At 43.3% G+C, this 15,335-nt stretch overlaps 1 protein-coding gene across 6 annotated transcripts in view; it reads left to right on the top strand.

Moving 5' to 3' along the window:
* The first annotated feature begins 8,092 nt into the window (after nt 1-8,092).
* Nucleotides 8,093-15,335, top strand: part of USP9X (ubiquitin specific peptidase 9 X-linked) — a 126,754-nt gene continuing 119,511 nt past the window's right edge. For 2 of the 6 annotated variants that reach the window (XM_004312589.4, XM_019943513.3), the window contains exon 1: nt 8,100-8,726. The gene's annotated coding sequence lies outside the window, so the exon portion shown is untranslated. Of the gene's footprint in view, nt 8,727-15,335 lie in introns of all 6 variants that reach the window. The other 4 variants (XR_012329224.1, XM_033849996.2, XM_033849994.2 and 1 more) reach the window with 4 other exon arrangements.

Here is a 15,335-nt window from a genome sequence, read left to right as displayed (position 1 = left end):
ATAAGGGAAAAGAATCTTTTCAGATTCTATATATATATATAACTGAATCACTATGCTGTACACCTGAAACTTAACACGACATTATAAATCAACTATACTTTAATTAAAATTAAAAAAAGAAGAGGTTTTCCTGGTGGTCCAGTGGTAAAGAATCCGCCTTACAATGCAGGGTACACGGGTTTGATCCCTGGTCAGGGAAGTAAGATCCCACATGCTGCAGGGCAACTAAGCCCGCGCACCACAACTACTGAGCTCGCGCACCTCAACTAGAGAGCCTCTGTGCAGCAAACTACAGAGCCCACGCGCCCTGGAGCCTGCATGCCACAACTAGAGAGAGAAAAACCCGCACACCAGAACTAGAGAGAAGCCTGCGCACCGCCATGCGGAGCCTGCACGCCGCAGTGAAAGATCCCACATGCCTCAACGAAGATCCCATGTGCTGCGACTAAGACCCGACGCAGCCAAAAATAAAAAATAAATTAATTAATTAATTTTTAAAAAGGAAGCAAGAGGTCCTGAAATGAGCCTAAAAATATTGAGAAAGGGGCTTCCCTGGTGGCGCAGTGGTTGAGAGTCTGCCTGCCGATGCAGGGGACACGGGTTCGTGCCCCAGTCCGGGAAGATCCCACATGCCGCGGAGCAGCTGGGCCCGTGAGCCATGGCCGCTGGGCCTGCGCGTCCGGAGCCTGTGCTCCACAACAGTGAGAGGCCCGCGTACTGAAAAAAAAAAAAAAAAAAATTGAGAAGAGAAAGAATTGATGCTCAGTAGTTGACAAATCATTGTTTGCGTTCTAAAAAGAATAAATCTTATCTAAAAGAATGTGGAAAAAAATATACCTAAGAGCCAAGACAAAAACAGCTGTTTCTAGCAGTCAAAAATACAATGTTTAGGGCTTCCCTGGTGGCGCAGTGGTTGAGAGTCCGCCTGCCGATGCAGGGGACACGGGTTCGTGCCCCGGTTCGGGAAGATCCCACATGCCGCGGAGCGGCTGGGCCCATGAGCCATGGCTGCTGAGCCTGCGCGTCCGGAGCCTGTGCTCCGCAACGGGAGAGGCCACAACAGTGAGAGGCCCACGTAACGCAAAAAAAAAAAAAAAAAAAAAAAAAATACAATGTTTAAAATACAAAAATAAATAAGCAAAAACAAAGCTAAAAACCTCACCAATTTTGGTTGAAAGTAAGCCTCTTTGTGTGTTTGTGAAAAGTTTGATTTGCAGAATATATTCAGAGAAATAACATTTTTATTATATATTAAATATAATATAATTATATACTAGAGTATATATTATCTTTCTTAACAGATGAATTCTGTCTTAGAAGTCCTAAAGGAAGTGAATCTCAAACTTTGGTAGCTTGCAGTACAGTCACCCAGGGGCCCCTCTTTAACTTGCCCTTTCATTCTTTACTCTAGAAAGATCTGTGTGGAACAGAACATTCAAGTCATTCCTATGCTGGTTTCAAATGCCTTAGAGAAGCTACTTTAATAAGTAAGAATGATTTAGGAGTTTAGTATTTCAACAGAATTTTCTAACATGTTCAGAACAACTGTAGTGAGAAACTAGATTGTAGATAATTCTCTCATAATTTTGTTTATACTGTTGATGTCACTAATGCCTTTTTTTCATTCCTCCAATGACAGGGCATGCATAAAATTCTAGACAGTTTCTGTCTGAATACCATGTTTTAATTTAGTAAGATTCAGATTAATAATGCTGTAGTATATGAATTAGTAGCAAATGAGCATATTTGTTTATAAGCTTGTGACATTGTGATTTATAAGAAATATATACATTTTGTTGTTCAGATGACCAAAATATATTTCTCTTATATATGTTTGGTTGTTGTCCATGGTTCCTGGCTCACAGCTTTCAAAATCCTTGGGATTCCCTGAGCCAGAAGAGCAATGGGAGCATCTTTTGCCATAATATTTGGTCTCTTGTCCTCAGTTCCTGAAACTTTATTGCTTCAGAGCCATAAAGGTAAAATGGGTGTCTTGTTATTCATAACAAGCCCCTTTCCACCACAACTGGGTTTATGTTAATGAGGTGACTGACTTTTGGAAAGCACCTAAAGATGGGGGCTGCCAGGGAAACCAACCATGTGATTAGAGGATTGGAACTTTCAGTCCCACCCCTTAACCTCCAGAGATGGGGAGGTACTAGAAATGAATAGATTGCCAATGGCCATTAAGCTAATCAATCACGCCTATGGTATGAATCCTCCCCGAAAAAGAGGGTTCAGAGTTTCCATGTTGATGAACACGCAGAGATTCGGGGAGAATGGCACGCGTGGAGAGGGCATAGAAGCGCCATGCTCCTTTCCCGTACCTTATCCTAAGCATCTCTTCCATCTGGCTGTCCCTGAGTTTTGTGCTTTTGTAATAAACCAGTGATATAATAAGTAAAATGTTTCTCTGAGTTCTGTGAGCTGCTCTAGCAAATTAATCAAACCCAAGGAGGGTGTTGTAGGAACCTCTGTGATTTATAGCCATTACCTCAGAAGCACAGGTGACATTCTGGATTTGTTGATTGGCTTCTGAAGTGGGGAGAGGAGACAGTCTTGTAGGACTGAGCCCTTAACCTGTAACCCAAGGAGGGGGGTCGTTGGAACCTCCAATCTGTAGCTGGTTGGTCAGAAGAAGCACAGGTGACAACCTGGACTTGCAATTGGCATCTGAGGTGGAGGGCAGTCTTGTGGGACTGAGCCCTTAACTTGTGGGATCTGATGCTGTCTCTGGATGGATAGTGTCAGAATTGGGTTGAATGGTAGGACACCCAGTTGGTGTCGGAGAACTGTTAGTTGGTGATGTGGGGAAAGACCCTCCCCCCGACCCCCATACATGTTGAAATTGGTGATCAGAGCCTTAGAGCTTAACAGTGTTGACTTTTTTCTGGGATAAGCAATAATATTTCCAAACTAGAGTAGACTTTGAAGAAACACAAGGAAAAGGAAGAGTTGGTTGAAAATTTGCCTTTTTACAAAACTTCCAGGCTGGCTGAGAGATTTGGAAGGTGTGCTAAGGCAGAAAGCAAGACTGGAGCTGAAGCTTCACCAGGCTGCATGTAGTGAGAATTTAACTTGCTGTCTGACTTGAATTACCAAATGGTTGAGCTGGGTGACTGCAGTGCAGTTTTGATTGTGAAAATGGTTGAGAAAATCAGGCTGACTTTGCAGGTCCATATTTAAATCATATATTTTAGCTAAGTAAGACTTGGAAAATTTGGAATCTTCTGGACAGACACGTGGACAGAGCTGAGCTATACCACTGTTAAGGAGCGCTGAGTTTATTAGAGCTAGCATAAGGGCAGGAGTGAGGCATAATTAGCAGCCCTAAGTCACTCTAAAGCAATTCACCTGTCTTCTCCAGAGGCATGGTTGTTACTCTCCAACAGGGAAAATATGTACTTCTTTGGTCTAGATGAAATAAGCAAGACTGTGCTAGTAAAAACAAATTAAAAGGATCAGATTATTTTGCACTGTGGTGGTTTACATAAAATATATGAAATAGAACGCTTCAAAATCTAAATAAAACCCAAGAGATCGAAAAGCTCTAGAGTAAAATAAGTGAAATAACACCCTGGACTGTGTCCAAGTCCTTAGCTGGGAATAAGTCCATTTCAGAGAGATCCTCTCAGAGCAGGATGGACAGGCTATTTTTAAGCATGTCTGTTCTAGGCACTGGTGTCTAAAATTCAATTGAATATCCTTGAGCACTAGCATGTTATCAGCTGAGATCTTTTATGTTGTACCTTGTTCTCCCTAGCTACATCCTCTGCCTGTTGTCATGAAGGAAGATGAAATGGGACCATCTCCTCAGATTCTTAGTTCTCATATTTTTATGTTAAAAATAGTCATTGTGGACTTTCCTCATTCCATTCAAGCCACAAAGCCTTCTCTAGGGGACATATTATCAAAGCTCCCTCCTCTTTTATATTAGCTTAGCCATTAACCCAGAAGACGTCTCTGCAGGTATGAAGCATTTAACACTTGTCTTCAGAACTTTGAAATGTGTAGCCCTGAAAGTATTAAATAATGACAACTTATCCAGGAAATTCTGTCTATTTTTTAAGGTAAGTGTACTCGTAAAAAATGAATATACTTTCAAGCTTTTCTGGGGGGAAAAATAAGAGTGCATTGGGAAATTTTATGAGGAAATGTAATATAATAAGGCTTTGCTCTACCGAGTCAGAACCAGGAAGTAAAAAATTAGTTTTAAAGCTAAAGGACAGGTGTTAGAAAAGAGAAACCAAAACAAAAGACATAAGAAGGAAGGCCTGGACTATATGGATTTTGAGGAGCTGCACTGTGACATTGAACCTATTCTTTAAACTTAGAACTGTTCATCTCCTATCCCATTAACTGAGTGGAAGGTGTCAAAAGTGGGCAGTCCTGTAGGCCACACCCACCCTGGGAGCCACGGTGCACTCTGGGTAGCTCCACAGAGCATAGGAAGGAATGAGTTGCTGGTGAGCTTGACTTGATAGACTAAGTCCCCCTAGAACTACTGGTGGGGTTATAGCTTATAGGCTAAAGCATATGAAACTGATTTTTTCCCACTGTAAAAATAAATTGTAGTAAAATATATATAACGTGAAATTTTACAGTGTACCATTCATTGGCTTAAAGTTCATTCACAATGCTGTGCAACCACCACCACTTTCCATTTCCAGAATTTTTCATCACCCCAAACAAACAGTGTACCTGTTAAACAATTACTCTTCATTCTCTCCTCCCCCCAACGCTGGTAACCTCTATCCTACCTGTTGTCTCTATGAATGTTTATTATAGGTACCTCATTAAGTGGAATCATACGATATGTGACCTTTTATGTCTGGCTTCTTTCACTTAGCATAATGTTTTCAAGGTCCATCCATGTTGTAGCAGGTATCGGAATTTCATTCCTTTTTAAGTCTAAGAGTCCATTGTATGTTTATACCACATTTTGTTTTTCCACTCATCTGTTGATGAACATTTGGATTGTTTCCACATTTTGGCTATTGTGAACAATGCTGCTAAGAATGTGGGTGAACAAGTATCTGTTTGAGTCCCTGCTTTCAATTCTTGTGGGTATATACTTTGGAGTGGAATTGCTGGGTCATATGATGATTTTAAGTTTAGTTCTTTGAGGAACTGCCAAACTTTTCCACAGTGGCTGCATCATTTTACATTCACCACCAGCAGTGTACAAGAGTTCCAATTTCTCCACATCCTTGCCAACACTTGTTATTTTCCTTTTTTTTTTTTTTTGCGGTACGTGAGCCTCTCACTGTTGTGACCTCTCCCGTTGCGGAGCACAGGCTCCGGACTTGCAGGCTCAGCGGCCATGGCTCACGGGCCCAGCCGCTCCGCGGCAAGCAGGATCTTCCCGGACGGGAGCACAAACCCGTGTCCCCTGCATCGGCAGGCGGGCTCTCAACCACTGCGCCACTAGGGAAGCCCCTTCCATTTTTTGATAATAGCCATCCTAATGGGTGTGAAGTGGCATCTCATCGTGGTTTTGATTTGCATTTCCCTAATGACTAGTGATGTAAATCATTTTTTCATGTGCTTATTGCTAAAAAGCCAGCTGGGATTTTGGTAGGGATTGGGCTGATTGAAGATATATTTGGAGAGTACTCCTATCTTAACAACATTAAGTCTTCTAATCCTTGAACATGGGCTGTTTTTCCATTTATTTTGGTCTTTAATTTCTTTCAATGATGTTTTGTAGTATTCAGTATACAGATCTTGTCCTTCACTTAAATTCATTCATTAGTATTTTATTCTTTTTGATGCTATTGGAAGTAGAATTGTTTTCTTAATTTCATTTTCAGATTGTTTATTGCTGGTACATAAAAATATAATTGATTTTTAACGTATTGACCTTATATCCTGCAACCTTGCTAAACTCATTTATTAGCTCTAATAGTTTTTTATACTGGATTCCCCAGGATTTTCTATATACAAGATCATGTCATCTGCAAATAGAAGTAGTTTAATCGTTCCTTTCTTACCTGAATGCCTTACAGTTCTTTTTCTTTCCCTCATGTGAGCCACAAGTACAATCTTGAATACAATTGGTGAGAGGGGACATCCTTTTAAAGGTGCATTTTTGATAGGGTTTAAAGACCTGTGTTCAACATTTACCAATCCTGTCTGGTGACCATGGGCAAATCATTTACCCTTTCTGTTATCTAGACTCAGTGATAGTAATATATGTTCTGGCTATCTCACCGGGCAGGTTCTGAGGATTAAATAAAACAACCATGCACTTAGCAAACTTACAGTGTACATGGATGGTAGTCTACTCTTTAGGAGCTCATAAGCTAGTGGAGAAGACAAGCCATTCATGGAAATAATTACAAAAACAAGATAAAATGTGGTGTGAATTATTAGGCCTATGAATTGTGTCTTGGACACCTTATTAGGTGATTTTTATGGTGAAAACTTTGTATAGTCTACTACTATATAGGGAAGTGGTTTCAAAATTTAAGATACTGGTATCATTGTGCTCTCCCAGTGTTACCCTAGTTTGGATTCCATTTTAACAACTTTGTACTACAAAGTAACATAATTATAGCGTAACTAAATCCAACTCTGTTCCACACAAAATGTTTTATAGGGTTTTGCTATGATTTTGCATGCAATTTGGTGTCCACAAGCATTTTTATGTCAAAAGGATATCCGTGCTTAAATTAGGAGTTGCATTTCTTTTCTCTTCATTTGGGCAGCCGAGATTGTATTGTTCCTTGCACTCCATTTATTTGAGATTAGCTTGATAGGCTTCACGTTGGAATATAAACATGTAGAAAATAGTCCATGGCATAATGGATGTCATGGGTTCATAAAGCCCTTCCGGGTTCTAACACTGTATTGTCTTAATGATTTGGCAAAAAGAGGCTAATCTTGGTACATTTAGTACTGCCTAGTGGCTATGCCATCAGTGGCACCTTATAATTTTTTCTTTGCTGCTGTGTTTTAAGGCTCTTACGGCCAAAGGGTGGTCGGTCACAGGCTGTGAAGGAACCCAAGTGCTTTCAGGTGCGGGTGCTGCAGAATCACGTGAATGAATTTCTCAGAGCACCTGCTTCTTTGGAGAGGGAGAAGGTCCCCCACTCCCAACTCCCCCCTCCCGCCGCAGGAGAGAGCCACACCTTCTCCCTATCGGCGAGGAGCAGGTGGCCGGCCCTCAGCACCTCGCACCGTTGCCCCCCCACACACCAAGGTACCCGCCCCATGGGCCTGGCCGGCTCACAGGACACGTAACGAGGGTCAGCTCTGCCGCCGGGACCCCCAGCCACCGCGGGTGCGACCGCCCAGCGCGTGGCATCGAGATCCGATACCCCTCCCCCCACAATCCCGGAAAAAGGGGAGGCTGGTGACGTCATCATCCGGGCACTCGGCGGCGGGGCGCCGGAACACAATGGAACAAAAACAGGCGGTCCAAGTCAAACTCTGAGCGACGCGACTCTGGCTCGCGCGATTAACTCTATCTTGGCCACGCAACCTGCCAATCCCGACCTCCCAGCTCCTTCCCCGGCGTGGTATGCCAGATCCTTTCGGGCCTCCCCTCCCCCACTTCTGCCCGCCCTGGTGCCGCCTCTGCCCTCACATTGCTCCAGAGGCGAGGGGTATGAAACACAGTTCCTGGCCGTAGTGCGACCCTGGAGGGGCCGGCCGAAAGAAACAGTACTGCTTGAAAAATCTTTTCCGCATTTTCGTCCCTTCCCCCACCCCAGCTCCCCGAATTCCAAGCGTCTCACGCCTGGCCCGGCTTTCCCGGACGCACGCGCCACTCCTCCCTGGCGGAAGACGGCCCCGGGTGGAGGGGGACGAGAGGGAGCATAAGGAGCAGGTGAGGGAGAAGGGGGGTGGGGTGGAGGAGAAGGAGGAGGAGGGCTGAGGGGCGGGCCTGGTGCGGGGCGGGCCTAGAGCGGGCGGGCTTCGTGCGGGGCGGGGCTCGACGGGGGCGGGGAACCTCAGGGCCTTGGGCGGTGCTGGGGCCGGTGGGAGTCTGCGCCGTCTCGCTGCTGCCTCCACCGCCGCCACTGCTGCTGCTACCGCTACCGCCGCTGCCACTGGCCGAGCGGTTTTGTGTTTTTTTTTTTTTTTTTTTTTTTTTGGTTTGCCGGATCCGCCATATTGAGGAGGACGGGCAGCCGCGGCTGCGGAAGCTAGTCTCCGCCGTCGCCGGAGCCGCAACCTCCCTGCACCCGGCCCGTCCGGGCCTCTGCCGCGCGGAGCCCCTCCCCGTTCAGCTCACAGGCCTCGCGGGAGGCGGCCGCCTCAGCGCCCGGTGCTTTGCTCGGCGCCGGGAGCGAGGAGCAAGCCGCCGCAAAGCGACCAGGCCCGGAGCGGGGACAGAGGCGGCGACCAGTGGAAGGTGAAGCCGCCACTGCGGGAGGAGGAGCAGGAGGAGGTGACGCAGGAGAAACGCACCGCCCGGAGCCCGTCTGCGCTCAGAGAGAGCCCCAGCCCGAGGCGAGAAGGGGGAAGAGGGCCGCCGCCGGCTGAGGAGGAGGAGGAGGCGGCCGCGGCCACCGCTGCTGCAGGGCGGGCGCGGCGAGCAGCGAATTCCGGCGTCGCTGTGCAGCCCCCTGGTCCCTACGCCTGCAGCCTCTCGACACACTTTGTCGCCCGTCACCCTTGGGCCTGGGATGCACCCACGGTCGGCCTTGTCCCGGGACTGAGCCTTGCTGCCGCTTCTGTGTGTCCTGCTTCTGAAGAGAAGACGCCTGTGTCGTGCGGTGGGTAGCTAGCCACGCCGGGACTACGCGCTTTTCCGGGGCCAACAGCTGGATCGAGGGGAGGGAAGAGGGCGAGGGGGGTGTGCGTACGCGCGGTTCCTCCCGCGGCGGCCGCGGGCCGGGCTGGGGGCTTCCCGGCTCTCCCGCCTGGGCCCCGGGCGGGGCGGGCGCGCGCGGCGCGGGGCGGGCCGCGGGGCTCCGTTCCATGCCCAGCCGGCGTCCCGGGAGCGTGTCTGTGTGTTTTGGACTGTAAGGGAAAATGGCTGACGGCTCCGTCCCTCCTCCTCCTCCCCCTTCCCGTCCTGTCTGGGGCCGCGTCGGAGGATGGAGTCTCCGGGCGCGGCGTGCAGCCCCCGCATCCGCAGTCCGGGGTCGGGTCGGCGCCGGGGGCTCGTCGCCCCCAGGTCCCAGGGTTTGCAGCCCGGCGCTCGGCGGGCTCGCGGCCGGTTTCCTTCCCGGTCTCGTTCTACTTGACACCAAACGCCATTACTGAGGTGGAGTGATTTGGAGCCGTAGAGCTAGGCCTCGGCTACGCCTGGCTATCGGGCCCGACGACTTGTCCGCCTCCCCCCGCCCTCCTGCGATAACCCGCAGCTTCTCCTGGGCCCTGTGGTCTGGGAGCCGGAGCCGGGTTCCGGGTTATCGGCCTCCTTCGCTTCCTTCGCCCTCTTTTATTTACGGAGGGCCAAAGCCGCGAAAGATGTTTTGAGGCAGAAATCGCTTCCAAGCGAGCTTGGACCGACCACCTTTCTATTTTTAACTGTTTCTGCAAAGAATATTAGTATGTACGAGTTTGTTAATGATAAAGCCTTCAAATTCTTGTGATGTGACGCTTCGGGTTTGAGAAACGGTTTATTTTTCATTCATTGTGAAATATTAAGTTAAAGAGTTATGGAGCAGGTGTATACGTGTTTTGCAATATTTGTATGGATTTTTGGGGCGACTGGAACTTACACAGTGACTTTTAAGATCTTCAACTGAAGCTGCTTAAATTAAGCTTGTTATTTTTTTGCGAAGTCCATAGTTATAACGTTAATTGGATTTTGCATCGTACAGTTTACAGGTGTGTGTAATTTCTACAGACAGTCTTTGAATTTAACTGAGCGAGTTCTAGGTTAAATTTTTATGCTTTATTTTGAGGGGAGGGAAATATATTTGTAGCCATGAGTCCCCATGAAACCCATGAGTTTCATGGAAACCCATGAGTCTAAGTCTATATAACGTTTGTAAACCTTAACTTCTGAGGAAGAATTCGGGGTTTTTTAGATTAGGAAGCTTTTCAGCAGATAGTTAACCTCTCTTGGAGCTCATTCTCTATTCTTAGTGGTTATATGGTAAGGATTCGTTAACCGTGACTAGCTTGGCTTTTTTAATCCGTATACTTGAACTTAAAAATAGAGACTACAAACTCTTTTAGATCTCATTGGTCTACTGATTCAGTGGGCTGCCATTTTGGTTTCAGCAAATGCCTTCCTAGTTCTGAAAGATTTACGTGTTAAATACACAGAGATGTCAACATTTGTTTTCTCAATTTTATAACCCATGTGCTTTGTCATACTTGTAACAGTGTTTGGATTTGAGTGAAAACCAGAAATATTTGAGATTGGTGTACCAAGGGCAAACTCGAAATGTTTCTGATAGCATGTTATGTTTTGTTTTCTCTCATTTAAAAATAAGACTTTTGAACTATATGTATTTTTTCTGCCTTTTTTGAATATTTTTTGCATGAACACTTAATTTGCAATTTTTAACGTGTTATTTTAATGTTCTCATGCCTTTTCTTCCTTTTATTTGCTGACCTTGGTAGTTTCTGAGAAGGAAAATTTCTGGAGGGATTAAATAACACCAAGAACCGTACATGTGAGAATCTAAATTCCTTAGAAAGTAGCTTTGAAGGGCAGATTTTACCTTTCACCAAATTATTGGAATCTCTTGGTGTTCCATAGTCTCCTTGTTTTATCAGTGGAATGCTTCAGTAGGATTTACTTTGGATCTTTTTTCTTCCAGACTCTTGAAATAAATTTTCTGACATCTCAAGAGGATGAGAGATTTTATGAATATCTCCTGAAAGATAATTTTTCTGATATGATATTAATAATGCTGCTTAGTTTTTGAAAATGGATGTTTCTCGTGAATTTGCTAGTCATCAAGTTCTTGATTAGTTGGACATAGCAAGCATTCTTTTAGCTTATTTTTTGTTTCATAGGGTCAATTTTAAAACATTGTTTTTGTACTTAAGTTTCAGAATTTTAATATTGAACCAAACTTTGTTTAAATCAGGTTATATTTCCCCTATTGGTGGTATGTTTTCTGAATCTTGAAATTTTTTTCCCAAAAAATTGGATAACAGGGTTTTAGTTCTTTGAGGATCTGTATCTTGGAAAGGTATCGTATTTATTGTTAAATTCTTTTCTAATTTTAACATAGAGTCTAACATTAATACTTGCGAAAGGGTTAATGTGTTGGACCTCAACCCTGACTGCATGTTAGAATCACTGGGCGGGGGTGGGGGTTAAAAAAGTATATACTGATGCCTGCGTCCCATTCCCGGAGACTTATTAATTGGTCTGGTATGGGCCCTGGGCAGCGGTGTATTTTAAAAGGGTTATGAGAGTTATGTACCACAGTGTTCATTGCAGCACTCTTTACAGTAGCCAGGACATGGAAGCAACCTAAGTGTCCACTGACAGATGAATGGACAAAGAAGATGTGGCACATACATACAATGGAATATTACTCAGCCATAAAAAGAAACGAAATTGAGTTACTTGAAGTGAGGTGGATGGACCTAGAGTCTGTCATACAGAGTGAAGTAAGTCAGAAAGAGAAAAGCAACTACCGTATGCTAACACATATATATGAGTCTAAAAAAAAAATGGCTCTGACGAACCTAGAGGCAGGACAGGAACAAAGACGCAGATGTAGAGAGTGGATTTGAGGACACGGGGAGGGGGAAGGGTAAGCTGGGACGAAGTAAGAGAGTAGCATGGACATATATACACTACCAAATGTAAAAATAGATAGCTAGTGGGAAGCAGCTGCATAGCACAGGGAGATCAGCTCGGTGATTTGTGACCCCCTAGAGGGGTGGGATAGGGAGGGTGGGAGGGAGACGCAAGAAGGAGGGGATATGGGGACATATGTATACATATAGCTGATTCACTTTGTTATACAGCAGAAAACACAACACTGTAAAGCAATTATACTCCAATAAAGATTTTTTTTTAATTTAAAAAATAAAAGGATTATGGCTGATTCTCATGCAGTCAGGGTTGAAAACTATTGTTATCGCTGTTAGCATGTTCTTGTTGAACTTTCCAGTGAATAAATAAGATGGTTTTTTTCTTCAACTGTTTTCCGTTATCACTACAATTGTCATTTGGTGACTTTAATTATGTGCCAGCACTATGTTAAACACTCCATTTATCACTGTATGTGGATCATATTATTTCCATTAAACAGATAAAGGACTAAGGTCTGTCAGGTTCAACCAGTGGTGCTTCGACTGCTCTGCCATGTTAGTGAAATGACACTGATTACTATTTTTTTTAAAAAATGAGGACTTTTGCTTTGTTTCCTGTACCAGAGAGGCTTTAGATTAAAATTTTAATAAAAATGTAATAGTTTGCAATTTGGGAAATATCTTGATTGACCAAGGGAGATGCTAAAACTTCGCAGCAAACAGGTTCTTCCCCTTCCATATGTCTCCCAACATGTTCAGGTTGATAGTTTAATTGGTGGGTCTGTTTATGACTAAAATAATGTAAGGCAACTTAACATTCCTAAAAGATGCAAAATCTAGACATTTCTCTCCCAGTGATCTATTTAAATCATATCCCATAAGTGAACATTTAGTATCATGTGAATTTTTATTATCTCAATTTGAGAATTCTGAGTTTTATTTAGTTTAGTTTAAAATCAGTGTAATTTTCACAAAAAGTTTTCAAAATGAAAGGTTTTATTTTGCATTTTTGCAATATTGGTTGGTAATTTTATGGAATGAATGAAATAGTAATAACATCTTTATTTGGTGTTTGTTTCTCTTAATTTCCTTGGTCTGTTGTGCTAAATTCTATATTGGGGGGTTGCTAATGTAGAATCTATGAGCATTCTTAATGTGGCACAAGATTTGTCAGAGATCTTTCTGTTAAATTAATGATCACTGTCCTATTTTCTATGTTATAAAGTCTGTCATAAGGAAAAAAGAAGTCATGAAATGCCTAATATTTATGTATATTGGAGTTTGAATTTACCATTCAGTTATTACTGTTGAGTGGAAAGTAATGATCAATGTAACATGCTTTTAAGGAATACGGTGTGGAAAGGCATACTATTAAGACGAGATATCTCACTTAAATTTATTCTTCAGTGTGCCTGTGCTAACCTTTTGGGCTTCAGTACACTCTCACACTCTACATGCATTTGATAGCCAGTGGGTTTCTAATTCTATTTTCAGACACTGTCTAACAGTAATTTTCTAGTTCAGCTGTGTATCAGAATCACCTGTGCAGCTTTTTCAAAATGTATTTGCTTAGGTCTTACTCTGGGGAGATTATAATTGAGTAGGTTTGGGGTGGGAACTGGGCATTTAATTAAAAAACTCAAAATATTCTGATGAGCAGCTAGGTTATTTTTTGGCAATTTATTTTAGAAAAAGAGATCTGAGATTCTGAGTTTATACACACACACATTTATTTATTATCTCTTACTGAGCATCTTAGAGTTAGGGTTCCAGCTCTAATACTAACATTATTAATATCTGTTAAGGCATTAGTTTCCTTTTCATCAAATATTTATTGGGTATCTACCCTGTGCCAGGCACTGTCCTAGAGATTACTGTTGTCTAGAAGCTTACGTTATATGAAGTGAGGGCCATTGGACTAGCTGGTCTCTATAAAGTCCTTCCTAGCTCTAATTTTGTCATTCCTTATTGTGCTTCATAGAAGGGGACTGAATTAAGTTGTTATAAGAAATATACTAGTTTGGGTATAAGCTGATGGAACTTTCCTTTTACCTTTCATCTTTTTAAAATAAGTTAAATAGAATTTCCTATGAACGCCAGCCTTCTCTAGTGAGCCCAAATGTCAAGTACAGTAGAAATGGATTCTTTTAGTATTGGCTTTAGAAATAGCCATACTTAACGATGCTTTTAATTTGGGGCCAGTAACTACATACTCTGGTGTCACCTGTTCCTCCTGCCATTCCTTTTCTGTATTGATTCTGTCAGTTATCTCTGCACTGCTTGTGTGTTTTTCTGTTTGTTTTACTTATTTTGTTCAGATGCTTTGATTAAATTTGTTCTCCAGATTCTTTTAGGTTGGTGGCATCCGTCTGGTCAGACTCAAGATCCTAAGTCACTGACATATCCCTAGCACCTAGAAAGTGCCTGGCACGTAGACATTCAATAATTATTTGTTGGACGTTCAGTTCATCATTTTCTTGTATGATTTCTCTATGTCTTTTGGTTTTTTTTTTTCTAATTCTCTTTATTACTTGGAGTCACTTAACTTGACCTAATAATCCTTTTACGATGAGCAGTCCTGGAAGGAATCTTAGATCTAGTCAAACTCCTTGTTTTTCAGATGAGGAACATGGCTCAACGAGGTGAAGTAACTTCACTAAGATAGTGTACATAGACTACCTTCTGTGTGAAGCTATTTCTGTATCTAACAAGTCACGTTAATTATTAAATTCTTTGAATTCCATGACCTTTGTAGTCACTCATATAATTCACACTTAAATCTCTTCCTAATAATGGATAAATAAGGTCAGGGATTCTGTCCTTTACCTTTATGTAGTACAGAGCGCATAGAATAACATTGTTTATTGGGACTTCCTTGGCGGTCCAGTGGCTAAGACTCCACGCTTACACTGCAGGGGGCATGGGTTCCATCCCTGGTCACGTAGCTAAGATCCCACATGCCATGCGGTGCGGCCAAAACAACAAAAAAACCCCACGATAACATTGTAAACAATAACTTTGCCTCAAAGGCAAAATGTGGGGGAATGTTCGATTTCTAATATCTATAACGGCTTGTATCATAATATTATAGCCCCTTTCTGTTTATCCTTTCTGTAACTGATCAATCATGTATGGTTTGAACAGTTTAGACCCATATTGGCCAACCGTTATCGAAGGAATTATTTTCCTTGGGACAGTTTTGAGCTGGTAAGTCTTGGATCCCATCTTCAGCTACCTACCTGTGAAGTGGGAAGAAGAAAATTTAGGAAGAGAAAAAGGAGTAGGAGAAACCTCTTTTTCCTGTCCTATTGTGTTCATTTCCTTCCTACTGACTTTGGTGGTTACTGAGAGTTGTAAGTTTAGGTTGTTGGTTACATCTCTCTTTTCTGGTCTTTTTTCTTAGCTGGTTACTTAGAACTTCTACATAAGTCTACTCGATTAACTTGGACAGGGAAATTATATGGTGTTAGACCCATGTTCTGCCTAACAGAGTATTCCTGATCAAGGTAGTGTAGAAAGATTTGGTTGCTCTCCTTGATAACACTGTCAGGGTTCAGAGCAGGGATCAGCAAACTTTTCTTGTACAGGGCCAGATTGTAAATATTATAGGCTTTAGGCTTTGCGGTCTTAAGAGGCAAAATCGAGGC

This window comes from Tursiops truncatus, chromosome X (genome assembly GCF_011762595.2).
Source record: "Tursiops truncatus isolate mTurTru1 chromosome X, mTurTru1.mat.Y, whole genome shotgun sequence".
NCBI lineage: Eukaryota > Metazoa > Chordata > Mammalia > Artiodactyla > Delphinidae > Tursiops > Tursiops truncatus.
This window is presented reverse-complemented; position numbering and strand designations above follow the sequence as displayed.